The 10,000-nt window shown below is 36.0% G+C and overlaps 2 protein-coding genes across 5 annotated transcripts in view; both read left to right on the forward strand.

The window, feature by feature from the left end:
- Positions 1-970, forward strand: part of creb3l4 (cAMP responsive element binding protein 3-like 4) — a 9,902-nt gene extending 8,932 nt beyond the window's left edge. The window contains exon 10 of the mRNA XM_067447736.1: positions 1-970. This exon is cut by the window's left edge and continues 402 nt beyond it. The gene's annotated coding sequence lies outside the window, so the exon portion shown is untranslated.
- Positions 971-8,603: 7,633 nt separating this feature from the next.
- clk2b (CDC-like kinase 2b) overlaps positions 8,604-10,000 on the forward strand; it is a 37,884-nt gene continuing 36,487 nt past the window's right edge. For all 4 annotated transcript variants that reach the window (XM_067447741.1, XM_067447738.1, XM_067447740.1 and 1 more), the window contains exon 1: positions 8,604-8,744. The gene's annotated coding sequence lies outside the window, so the exon portion shown is untranslated. The remainder of the gene's footprint in view (positions 8,745-10,000) is intronic.

A 10,000-nucleotide genomic window follows, 5' to 3' on the forward strand; every position in this document is an offset into this window, starting at 1 on the left:
CTCTGCTTGTACGTTAAATCTGTTTAGAACTGATTTGGTTGTCATTTGTGCTTCTTTTTACGGAAGCCTGTTTCCGCCACGGTATAACTCTTTCTCACAATTCTGACCTGCAAGCTTTATATCTCTCTCTCGCGCTCCGAGTTTATGTCTCACTTCATGTCTAAATCTGCAAGTGCAAGAAGAAACTGTGAGATATAAACTAGGAATTGAAAGAAAAAAACTCATAATAGCAAAACTATTTACTCGGAATAGCAATAAATAAAGTCAGAATTGCAAGAAATAAACTCGGAATAGCGGGAAATAAAATATGAATTGCAAGAAATAAGAATTACAAAAAATAAACTCGGAATAGCGGAAAAATATATTTGGAATAGCTAGAAATAAACTCGGAATTGCGAGATAAAAACGAGGAATGACGAGAAATAAATGTGGAACGGTGGACATTTTTATTTGGAATAGCTAGAAATAAACTCGGGAGAAATCAGAAGTTTAGGAAATAAACTCCAAATAGTGGAAAAAAGAATTGCAAGATAAAAATGACTTTTTTTACGGAATTGCAAGAAATAAACTCGGAATAGGAAAAAATAAAGTCTGAATTGTGAGATGGTGGAAAGTGAGGGTTGCCTTTATTATGACGAGCTTTCATGGCACAAAAAGACTTTTCCTTAATCCTGACTGATGGGATATCAATGCACACATCAACAGAGGAAACTGCAGGAGAGGGTTTTTCTGCAGAGGGAAATCCTGAACACGGATCCGGACAGAAGCAGATTGACACTAAAGCTGAAAGCTTGTTATAATGAGTTATAATCTATGGAGCTCATAATGGCAACAGATCCAGCATCAGATACACAGAGCAGATCTGGTGTCAAACCGCTTCATCATGTTTTCCTGCTTCAGATGCTCTGAGGATGGGATGAGGGTCTTTTCTCATGTTACTGTCTTCTCAATAAAACAAACATTCATACTGGCCGCTGTGGTGGTGTTGTGATTAGCGAGGAAAAAAAAGTCTGATTGCTAAATATAAACTCAGAATAGGGAGAAATAAACTCGGAGTTGTGATATTTAAACCTGGAACTGCAAGGAATAAAGTAGTAATAGGGAGAAATAAAACCTGGAATAGGGAGAAATAAACCTGGAATAGGGAGAATTAAAGTGGGAATAGGGAGAAATAAACCTGGAATAGGGAGAAATAAACCTGGAATAGGGAGAAATAAAACCTGGAATAGGGAGAAATAAAGTGGGAATAGGGAGAAATAAACCTGGAATAGGGAGAAATAAAGTGGGAATAGGGAGAAATAAAGTGGGATTAAAGTGGGAATAGGGAGAAATAAACCTGGAATAGGGAGAAATAAAGTGGGAATAGGGAGAAATAAACCTGGAATAGGGAGAAATAAAGTGGGAAACGGGAGAAATAAAACCTGGAATATGGAGAAATAAAGTGGCAATAGAGAGAAATAAACCTGGAATAGGGAGAAATAAAGTGGGAATAGTGAGAAATAAACCTGGAATAGGGAGAAATAAAGTGGGAATAGTGAGAAATAAACCTGGAATAGGGAGAAATAAAGTGGGAATAGTGAGAAATAAAGTGGGAATAGTGAGAAATAAACCTGGAATAGGGAGAAATAAACCTGGAATAGGGAGAAATAAAGTGGGAATAGTGAGAAATAAACCTGGAATAGGGAGAAATAAACCTGGAATAGGGAGAAATAAAGTGGGAATAGTGAGAAATAAACCTGGAATAGTGAGAAATAAACCTGGAATAGGGAGAAATAAACCTGGAATAGGGAGAAATAAAGTGGGAATAGTGAGAAATAAACCTGGAATAGGGAGAAATAAACCTGGAATAGGGAGAAATAAACCTGGAATAGGGAGAAATAAACCTGGAATAGGGAGAAATAAAGTGGGAATAGTGAGAAATAAACCTGGAATAGGGAGAAATAAAGTGGGAATAGTGAGAAATAAACCTGGAATAGGGAGAAATAAACCTGGAATAGGGAGAAATAAAGTGGGAATAGGGAGAAATAAACCTGGAATAGGGAGAAATAAAGTGGGAATAGGGAGAAATAAAGTGGGATTAAAGTGGGAATAGGGAGAAATAAACCTGGAATAGGGAGAAATAAAGTGGGAATAGGGAGAAATAAACCTGGAATAGGGAGAAATAAAACCTGGAATAGGGAGAAATAAACCTGGAATAGGGAGAATTAAAGTGGGAATAGGGAGAAATAAACCTGGAATAGGGAGAAATAAACCTGGAATAGGGAGAAATAAAACCTGGAATAGGGAGAAATAAAGTGGGAATAGGGAGAAATAAACCTGGAATAGGGAGAAATAAAGTGGGAATAGGGAGAAATAAAGTGGGATTAAAGTGGGAATAGGGAGAAATAAACCTGGAATAGGGAGAAATAAAGTGGGAATAGGGAGAAATAAACCTGGAATAGGGAGAAATAAAGTGGGAAACGGGAGAAATAAAACCTGGAATATGGAGAAATAAAGTGGCAATAGAGAGAAATAAACCTGGAATAGGGAGAAATAAAGTGGGAATAGTGAGAAATAAACCTGGAATAGGGAGAAATAAAGTGGGAATAGTGAGAAATAAACCTGGAATAGGGAGAAATAAAGTGGGAATAGTGAGAAATAAAGTGGGAATAGTGAGAAATAAACCTGGAATAGGGAGAAATAAACCTGGAATAGGGAGAAATAAAGTGGGAATAGTGAGAAATAAACCTGGAATAGGGAGAAATAAACCTGGAATAGGGAGAAATAAAGTGGGAATAGTGAGAAATAAACCTGGAATAGTGAGAAATAAACCTGGAATAGGGAGAAATAAACCTGGAATAGGGAGAAATAAAGTGGGAATAGTGAGAAATAAACCTGGAATAGGGAGAAATAAACCTGGAATAGGGAGAAATAAACCTGGAATAGGGAGAAATAAACCTGGAATAGGGAGAAATAAAGTGGGAATAGTGAGAAATAAACCTGGAATAGGGAGAAATAAAGTGGGAATAGTGAGAAATAAACCTGGAATAGGGAGAAATAAACCTGGAATAGGGAGAAATAAAGTGGGAATAGGGAGAAATAAACCTGGAATAGGGAGAAATAAAGTGGGAATAGGGAGAAATAAAGTGGGATTAAAGTGGGAATAGGGAGAAATAAACCTGGAATAGGGAGAAATAAAGTGGGAATAGGGAGAAATAAACCTGGAATAGGGAGAAATAAAGTGGGAAACGGGAGAAATAAACCTGGAATAAGGAGAAATAAAGTGGGAATAGGGAGAAATAAAGTGGGAATAGGGAGAAATAAACCTGGAATATGGAGAAATAAAGTGGCAATAGAGAGAAATAAACCTGGAATAGGGAGAAATAAAGTGGGAATAGTGAGAAATAAACCTGGAATAGGGAGAAATAAAGTGGGAATAGTGAGAAATAAACCTGGAATAGGGAGAAATAAAGTGGGAATAGTGAGAAATAAAGTGGGAATAGTGAGAAATAAACCTGGAATAGGGAGAAATAAACCTGGAATAGGGAGAAATAAAGTGGGAATAGTGAGAAATAAACCTGGAATAGGGAGAAATAAACCTGGAATAGGGAGAAATAAAGTGGGAATAGTGAGAAATAAACCTGGAATAGGGAGAAATAAACCTGGAATAGGGAGAAATAAAGTGGGAATAGTGAGAAATAAACCTGGAATAGGGAGAAATAAACCTGGAATAGGGAGAAATAAACCTGGAATAGGGAGAAATAAACCTGGAATAGGGAGAAATAAAGTGGGAATAGTGAGAAATAAACCTGGAATAGGGAGAAATAAACCTGGAATAGGGAGAAATAAAGTGGGAATAGTGAGAAATAAACCTGGAATAGGGAGAAATAAAGTGGGAATAGTGAGAAATAAACCTGGAATAGGGAGAAATAAAGTGGGAATAGGGAGAAATAAACCTGGAATAGGGAGAAATAAACCTGGAATAGGGAGAATTAAAGTGGGAATAGGGAGAAATAAACCTGGAATAGGGAGAAATAAACCTGGAATAGGGAGAAATAAAACCTGGAATAGGGAGAAATAAAGTGGGAATAGGGAGAAATAAACCTGGAATAGGGAGAAATAAAGTGGGAATAGGGAGAAATAAAGTGGGATTAAAGTGGGAATAGGGAGAAATAAACCTGGAATAGGGAGAAATAAAGTGGGAATAGGGAGAAATAAACCTGGAATAGGGAGAAATAAAGTGGGAAACGGGAGAAATAAAACCTGGAATATGGAGAAATAAAGTGGCAATAGAGAGAAATAAACCTGGAATAGGGAGAAATAAAGTGGGAATAGTGAGAAATAAACCTGGAATAGGGAGAAATAAAGTGGGAATAGTGAGAAATAAACCTGGAATAGGGAGAAATAAAGTGGGAATAGTGAGAAATAAAGTGGGAATAGTGAGAAATAAACCTGGAATAGGGAGAAATAAACCTGGAATAGGGAGAAATAAAGTGGGAATAGTGAGAAATAAACCTGGAATAGGGAGAAATAAACCTGGAATAGGGAGAAATAAAGTGGGAATAGTGAGAAATAAACCTGGAATAGTGAGAAATAAACCTGGAATAGGGAGAAATAAACCTGGAATAGGGAGAAATAAAGTGGGAATAGTGAGAAATAAACCTGGAATAGGGAGAAATAAACCTGGAATAGGGAGAAATAAACCTGGAATAGGGAGAAATAAACCTGGAATAGGGAGAAATAAAGTGGGAATAGTGAGAAATAAACCTGGAATAGGGAGAAATAAAGTGGGAATAGTGAGAAATAAACCTGGAATAGGGAGAAATAAACCTGGAATAGGGAGAAATAAAGTGGGAATAGGGAGAAATAAACCTGGAATAGGGAGAAATAAAGTGGGAATAGGGAGAAATAAAGTGGGATTAAAGTGGGAATAGGGAGAAATAAACCTGGAATAGGGAGAAATAAAGTGGGAATAGGGAGAAATAAACCTGGAATAGGGAGAAATAAAGTGGGAAACGGGAGAAATAAACCTGGAATAGGGAGAAATAAAGTGGGAATAGGGAGAAATAAAGTGGGAATAGGGAGAAATAAACCTGGAATATGGAGAAATAAAGTGGCAATAGAGAGAAATAAACCTGGAATAGGGAGAAATAAAGTGGGAATAGTGAGAAATAAACCTGGAATAGGGAGAAATAAAGTGGGAATAGTGAGAAATAAACCTGGAATAGGGAGAAATAAAGTGGGAATAGTGAGAAATAAAGTGGGAATAGTGAGAAATAAACCTGGAATAGGGAGAAATAAACCTGGAATAGGGAGAAATAAAGTGGGAATAGTGAGAAATAAACCTGGAATAGGGAGAAATAAACCTGGAATAGGGAGAAATAAAGTGGGAATAGTGAGAAATAAACCTGGAATAGGGAGAAATAAACCTGGAATAGGGAGAAATAAAGTGGGAATAGTGAGAAATAAACCTGGAATAGGGAGAAATAAACCTGGAATAGGGAGAAATAAACCTGGAATAGGGAGAAATAAACCTGGAATAGGGAGAAATAAAGTGGGAATAGTGAGAAATAAACCTGGAATAGGGAGAAATAAACCTGGAATAGGGAGAAATAAAGTGGGAATAGTGAGAAATAAACCTGGAATAGGGAGAAATAAAGTGGGAATAGTGAGAAATAAACCTGGAATAGGGAGAAATAAAGTGGGAATAGGGAGAAATAAACCTGGAATAGGGAGAAATAAAGTGGGAATAGGGAGAAATAAACCTGGAATAGGGAGAAATAAACCTGGAATAGGGAGAAATAAACCTGGAATAGGGAGAAATAAACCTGGAATATAGAGAGAAATAAACCTGGAATATAGAGAGAAATAAACCTGGAATAGGGAGAAATAAAGTGGGAATAGTGAGAAATAAACCTGGAATAGGGAGAAATAAACCTGGAATAGGGAGAAATAAAGTGGGAATAGGGAGAAATAAACCTGGAATAGGGAGAAATAAACCTGGAATAGGGAGAAATAAACCTGGAATAGGGAGAAATAAAGTGGGAATAGGGAGAAATAAACCTGGAATAGGGAGAAATAAACCTGGAATAGGGAGAAATAAACCTGGAATATAGGGAGAAATAAACCTGGAATATAGAGAGAAATAAACCTGGAATAGGGAGAAATAAAGTGGGAATAGTGAGAAATAAACCTGGAATAGGGAGAAATAAACCTGGAATAGGGAGAAATAAAGTGGGAATAGGGAGAAATAAACCTGGAATAGGGAGAAATAAAGTGGGAATAGTGAGAAATAAACCTGGAATAGGGAGAAATAAAGTGGGAATAGTGAGAAATAAACCTGGAATAGGGAGAAATAAAGTGGGAATAGTGAGAAATAAACCTGGAATAGGGAGAAATAAACCTGGAATAGGGAGAAATAAAGTGGGAATAGTGAGAAATAAACCTGGAATATAGGGAGAAATAAAGTGGGAATAGTGAGAAATAAAGTGGGAATAGTGAGAAATAAACTGGAATAGTGAGAAATAAAGTGGGAATAGGGAGAAATAAAGTGGGAATGGGGAGAAATAAAGTGGGAATAGGGAGAAATAAAGTGGAATAGTGAGAAATAAACCTGGAATAGGGAGAAATAAAGTGGGAATAGTGAGAAATAAACCTGGAATATAGGGAGAAATAAAGTGGGAATAGTGAGAAATAAAGTGGGAATAGTGAGAAATAAACTGGAATAGTGAGAAATAAAGTGGGAATAGGGAGAAATAAAGTGGGAATGGGGAGAAATAAACTGGAATAGTGAGAAATAAAGTGGGAATAGGGAGAAATAAAGTGGGAATAGGGAGAAATAAACCTGGAATAGGGAGAAATAAACCTGGAATAGGGAGAAATAAAGTGGGAATAGTGAGAAATAAACCTGGAATATAGGGAGAAATAAAGTGGGAATAGTGAGAAATAAAGTGGGAATAGTGAGAAATAAACTGGAATAGTGAGAAATAAAGTGGGAATAGGGAGAAATAAAGTGGGAATGGGGAGAAATAAAGTGGGAATAGGGAGAAATAAAGTGGGAATAGGGAGAAATAAACCTGGAATAGGGAGAAATAAACCTGGAATAGGGAGAAATAAAGTGGGAATAGTGAGAAATAAACCTGGAATATAGGGAGAAATAAAGTGGGAATAGGGAGAAATAAAGTGGGAATAGTGAGAAATAAACCTGGAATATAGGGAGAAATAAAGTGGGAATAGTGAGAAATAAAGTGGGAATAGTGAGAAATAAACTGGAATAGTGAGAAATAAAGTGGGAATAGGGAGAAATAAAGTGGGAATGGGGAGAAATAAACTGGAATAGTGAGAAATAAAGTGGGAATAGGGAGAAATAAAGTGGGAATAGGGAGAAATAAAGTGGGAATAGTGAGAAATAAACCTGGAATAGGGAGAAATAAAGTGGGAATAGTGAGAAATAAACCTGGAATAGGGAGAAATAAACCTGGAATAGGGAGAAATAAAGTGGGAATAGTGAGAAATAAACCTGGAATATAGGGAGAAATAAAGTGGGAATAGGGAGAAATAAAGTGGGAATAGTGAGAAATAAACCTGGAATAGGGAGAAATAAAGTGGGAATAGTGAGAAATAAACCTGGAATAGGGAGAAATAAACCTGGAATAGGGAGAAATAAAGTGGGAATAGTGAGAAATAAACCTGGAATATAGGGAGAAATAAAGTGGGAATAGTGAGAAATAAAGTGGGAATAGTGAGAAATAAACTGGAATAGTGAGAAATAAAGTGGGAATAGGGAGAAATAAAGTGGGAATGGGGAGAAATAAAGTGGGAATGGGGAGAAATAAACTGGAATAGTGAGAAATAAAGTGGGAATAGGGAGAAATAAAGTGGAATAGGGAGAAATAAAGTGGGAATAGTGAGAAATAAAGTGGGAATAGTGAGAAATAAAGTGGAATAGTGAGAAATAAAGTGGAATAGTGAGAAATAAAGTGGGAATAGGGAGAAATAAAGTGGGAATGGGGAGAAATAAAGTGGAATAGTGAGAAATAAAGTGGGAATAGGGAGAAATAAAGTGGGAATAGGGAGAAATAAAGTGGAATACGGAGAAATAAAGTGGGAGTAGGGAGGAATAAAGTGGGAATACGGAGAAATATAGTGGGAATAGGGATAAATAAAATGGGAATAGGGAGAAACAGGTCCTCAGATGTAAGCGCGTGTCAGCAGCAGGTCTGGGGTCAGATCCGTGTTTTCCTGCTTCAGATGCTCTGAGGATTGGGAGTCTCATTCATCAAACATTCATAATAGCCGATGTGTGTTATTGTTGTTGTGGTTGTTGTTGTTAATTTGAGACATTAACCATGACAGAGTTTAGAAAGCAGAGATGACACTCAGTGTGTGTCTGTTTCAGGTCATTAGGAGTTTGTCAGATCTATGAAATAGTCTTTATGATATATGATATCACATACAGTATCCATACAGTATTATATTTCATTCTTAGCATTCTTAGATTGATCTTTAAATGGTTATTAGAAATATCTGGCACTTCAAATGAATTATTAGCCTATTAGTTAACTACAAAATCAAAATAAACCTATATATACTTTTCCACATTATTATTTGTCCCGTCCCCTGAACGCGCACTTTGATTTAGTGAAAGTGCGTGAGCGCGCGCGGAGCTCATCAGCGGAAGTTGCGCGCGGGGATTCTAAGAGCGGTAAAATAACGGCAGAACGGATTTTCTGTGGGATAAACGGACGGGCGTCGCTGCTAGAGCGGTAAGTATTGTTATTATATTGATAATATGCTCGGTTAAACGAACTGAGGGCCGGTTGGTCGCAGTGGCGGGTTAATCTGCGGATGTTTAGCGCTGTTAGCTCGACGGGCTAACCGCTACTAAGGAGAAATCAGCTGATTATACACACACACACACACACACACACATAACTATAATAACACACACACACATATACATCTATAATAACACACACAGCATTTGTAATACTAATATATAACTCGTGTGTGTTTATAGTATGTATAGTATACGCACTAACATAAGAATCATGTCGTACTTCAAACCTGACTGACTTTCTCCTGAGAGACAGAAGATATTTCATTTATATACGATTATTTATTTACATATGTATATTTATTTACATATTATGTATTTATTAAATATAATTATTTATTTATATATTTTCATTTAGCCTATATATATATATATTGTTCGTACATATATACACAGTACCAGTCAAAAATTTGGAAAATTAAGCTTTTTAAATGTTGTTCTGAAAGTCTCATTAAACTGGTCATAACTACAGTAAACAGTGCAATATGCTGTGAATGTGAATATATAGTAAAGTGTGATTTATTTCTGTAATCAAAGCTGAATTTATCATCATTACTCCAGTCTTCAGTGTGTGTTATATGCAAGTTTCTGTTGTGTTTTGCCTCATTTGTTGTATATTATGGATACACGTAAAAAATAAAACAGGCAAGAGAGAGTCACTCTTAATCAATGTACATGACTGAGTTAAAGGAAAGTGTGTGTGAGAGCTTGCACGACTAGTCTGAGCAGTTTGGCAGCTTAAAGATGTTTTCTGTTTTTCATACGAGCCTCTTACGCTTTATAAACATATTTAAACAGTTAGTCACCTGGTGCCTTATTTAGGAGGTAATTGAAATTAAAACTAAGTAATACAATGAACATTTGTAAGAATTGACATCACTCTTTATTCAAATATTATTAAAAGATTTACTAGTAAGCAATATTGCATACAATTTGCAGTTTTATTTGTAGTAATGCAGTGAAATGCCAGATTGTGCTATTTTCTTTTCTTTTTTTAATGTGGTTCAGATACAATAATATTTTGAGTTTATATTTATTAAACCAATTTCCTTCATTGTATCAACTCAAATTTTTAATTTCAATGAAATAAATTACTTACTTTTTTAAGTTAAACCAACACTATTTTTTTTTTACGGTGTAGTGACTGAACTACTAAAGTACACACTCCGGGCTCAATTGTGTGTG

The sequence above is a fragment of the Pseudorasbora parva genome, chromosome 7 (genome assembly GCF_024679245.1).
Source record: "Pseudorasbora parva isolate DD20220531a chromosome 7, ASM2467924v1, whole genome shotgun sequence".
NCBI classification, from domain to species: domain Eukaryota; kingdom Metazoa; phylum Chordata; class Actinopteri; order Cypriniformes; family Gobionidae; genus Pseudorasbora; species Pseudorasbora parva.